The sequence below is a fragment of the Cynoglossus semilaevis genome, chromosome Z (genome assembly GCF_000523025.1).
Source record: "Cynoglossus semilaevis isolate Cse_v1.0 chromosome Z, Cse_v1.0, whole genome shotgun sequence".
NCBI classification, from domain to species: Eukaryota; Metazoa; Chordata; class Actinopteri; order Pleuronectiformes; family Cynoglossidae; genus Cynoglossus; species Cynoglossus semilaevis.
Genome location: NC_024328.1, coordinates 9,321,932 through 9,325,803, shown reverse-complemented (window position 1 = coordinate 9,325,803; position 3,872 = coordinate 9,321,932).

Here is a 3,872-nt window from a genome sequence, read left to right as displayed (position 1 = left end):
TATATACATATATATATATATATATATACATATATATATATATATACATATATACATACATATAACTAATAAACACTTTATGGTGTTTTTTTTTTTTTTTTTTGTGGGTGTACTTACAGAGTACTCACTACAGTACTCCCAGGATTGTTGTTTTTGCCGGCTCTCTCAGGCCACCTCACCCATAACTAAAACAACAATTACAGACAACACTCTACAATACTCACTGTTTAGTCAGAATGAGAACTAAGAGTGTAATTGCATTTTTTAAAAATGTGTATTTATATATACAGGTCAGCTGTGGATTAATCATGATTAATTGAGACAAAAACTATAAACTTAAAAAACAAAACCTTTTGATTAGAGACAGAAAGACAAATACCAGCAGGTAGGTGTTTGTGTTTGACACTTGTTTTTATTTGGGACTAATTCAAATAATGGAATTATTAACACAGAAAGATGTCAAATGACAAAATATAAAATTAAAAATCAAATTTTAAAAGTTAAAAATATAACATTCACGTGTCCTTGTGTAAGTCTTTCTGGTGTAGCTATTCTTGTGGGGACATTAGCACCTTTTCTGTTGTGCACATTTTACTGCTAATATATACGTATATATATATTTTGCATTAAATGTTTTTTGCCAAGTTTTTACATTTAAGAAAACCTTAAATTCTTTGATTGCCTTAATGAATCTGTCATGTATTTACAGCCAAACCTGTGCCACGGTCCCAGGTTGATCACCTTTGTTGACGTCAAATGTACTGAAGATTTAACTCTTGTGGGGACATGGTGTAGTGTAAGAACACCTGTGATTGGAGGACACCTTGGTGGGGACATTTTTCAGGTCTCAGATGACAGAGAGGGTTTTTGAGGTTCTTGCTTGGAGTTAGGATTATAATTTGGTCAGATTAGAGTTGAGGTGAAGATTAGGATGTGGTAGAACAGTATATGAGTAATAGTTAAGGCAGAGCTAACGGGACTGAGGAAGCCATGGTCTGTGTGTATGTGTGTGTAGTGAATACATTTAGAGCTCCATTTTCTCTGACGTTGCTACGCCTCCACAGCAGACTGCTAAATGGAATTTGACCTGTGTGATGTCCTTTTTAATCAGAGGTAATTGACACAGATAGACCTTCATCATAATCATTTATGTCCTTGCTAACCAATAAGACAGAGCGCTGCACCGCTCCAGCGCTATGATAACCTACACTTAAAGCACAGAGGCCAATGGAATTAAGTCACTTACCGCAAACTATAATTTTAACAGGATGAGAACGACAAGTCTCTGTTTGGAATAAATCATACAAATAAAGTCTTACAGGGTGGCGCTTTGGCCCAGAGGTAATGTCTCTGTCATTGGTGTGGAACTCCAGGGTTCACCTCCTGGGTAAGATCGAATCCCGGTTAGGACGGTTGGTACCTTCCAGTGGACTCACCACCCGCAGGAAGGTTTAGGGGGGGGTTGGTACGGTGCAGTGTGATTTGGGTGGAGACTGCTGCCCCCACGACCCGGTAACGGATAAGCGGATGAAAATGGATGGATGGATGGATGGATGGATGGATGGATGGATGGATGGAAGTCATACAGGAATATTCCAGTAATCACCTCTTACTGCACCACAACTTTCCTGCCTGCAAAAAAACACAGTTTTCAACAGCCTTTCATGAGAGTCTCTCACTGTTACCAGACCAGTTTGTGACACTGCTGGGTTCAATTATGATACAGTAACCAGTCTCTCCATTTACCCCTACCTTCTCCGCCCTCCCCCCTGCTGAGGAGAAAATGTGTCTCATTCCGCTTTAATGCATGGACAATTCCCACCTCGACAAAGGAGTAATTAAAATCCGCACTCAAAGAACCATTAATCAGGAAAGATGACAGAGAAGAGATGGAGAGAGAGAGAGAGAGAGGGAGAGAGAGAGAGAGAGAGGGAGAGATTTGACCAAGTTCTTCATCACTGCTGAGCCTTGGATTAGGATTTCCAAAATGTAAAGCAAGACAGAAAATCAAAGAGTCTGATTTTCTTAGAAAGGAAAAACATATTGTGAAGAAAACGAGAAAAAAACTAGAACAATCTTTGTCTTTAGAATCCTGACTTTAGGTTTTAAAGTCTATAAATTCATTCATTTATAAACTAAAGATCTGCTTTTATAATTAAGTACCACAAATACCAAAATGTTTTATTTTTTAAGTGTAAACTGTTATATTGATATATATATTGTTTTATAACAATTATTTGGTAACTTTCTCTGAGCAATGTCTTTTTTGTATTTAAAAATAAGTGTCACTTTAATTTCTCAGAAAAACATGTTTTTATGTGTAAAATACAGCTTGAAATTACTAAATACTACAATTTTGTGTTTTTCACACTGAGATTTTTTCAAGATTTTCATTTTTCCCATAAAGATTTTGTCTTTTGTAAAAACACTTTTATTTATTTTTTTAGGGTTTTTAAAATTATTTTATTTGTCCCGAAGAAAAAAATGTTATGTTTTTCTGTCACAGGTTGTTTAACTTTTAATACCGTATCTAAAGTTTACTGTCGACTCAACTACTTCTACTATTTCATTAAAAGAAATAAATACATTCATTTATGTGTTTATATTATTTATTTAAAGTTTTTTATGTATCTTTACTTTTTCAACCTTTTCTTTTGTTTTTGTGTTTCTTTTTGGACTCGTGGACAATTGAAAAGGACTTCAGTATTTTTCTGCCCACCCCCGTCTCCCCAGGACCTGCAGTCATGTTATGTTATTAGCACAGCACCCAGCAGTTTACACCCTGTCCCCCCTGTCCCCTGCCCCCCCTCCCCCCTCCCAGTATAAGTCATCTCTCACCTCTCTTATTAGATCCCCCACTTTGTCCACCCCATGGCAGATTTTCTGTTTGACAGCAGGCCTGCTGGGCTCTCTTCACACACACACACACACACACACACACACACACACACTTGTGACCATGACCCTCACAGAGCTCTGTGCATGTCCACAATGTCCTGTGGGGCGTTTGGGGACAGCAGTGGGGCTGAGGGAGCTGGATGGGTGTGTGTGTGTGTGTGTGTGTGTGTCATTGTTTGCTGTCTGTGATTACGCATTTTGCAACCAGCAGCTGTTTGCATGTTGATGCTCCTGTCCAGCTCCACATGGACCAGGTCCAGGTCTGGAGTCCTGCTGATGTCACAGTAGAACAACCTGAATGAGTTAGGCTGAAAAAATGAACCAAAATGACCAAATAAGGTCATGTTTTTAATGTCATTAGAGTTTATATATATATATATATATAAAATATAAAATATATTAAAAAACTATATTGACATTAAAAAATAAACAACATGAGAAATCAACACAGTTTCCACACTATTGAACAAATAAAGAAAATATTAGAATTGAAATGAATTTACCTTGTTGTGACCCTCCTACACTAGGTGTGCGCCCCATCCAGGGGGCCCATCCCGCACTTTGGGAACCACTTACTTATAATCCCAACCGGTTTGTTTGTTTTTTTGTTTTTTTTTTGCACTATAGAACAAAACTCAAAATATTTCTTGCAAAAATGTGGGCATGTGCCAAACTCAAGGGGCGTGGGCCAAATGTGGTCCGCCAAGTCATTTGTGTGAGGGCTGAAAAACTATTTAATAGCCTTGTAATAAAGTCTGTGCTGAAAAGTACTTTTTTATTGGTGCAATATTACTGCGTTATACTGTATACTGTGTTAGTACTTTCCTCCTGGACCAGGGCAGCACAGCTACGTTCACATTAGACCAAGTTTGTCGCATACTTTTTTTTTTTAAGTACACCAGCCGTACGACATATTATTCACAGCCTCTGCTTCTCCAGTGTTGGTGGCATATGTTCAAGGTCTCTTCTACCCC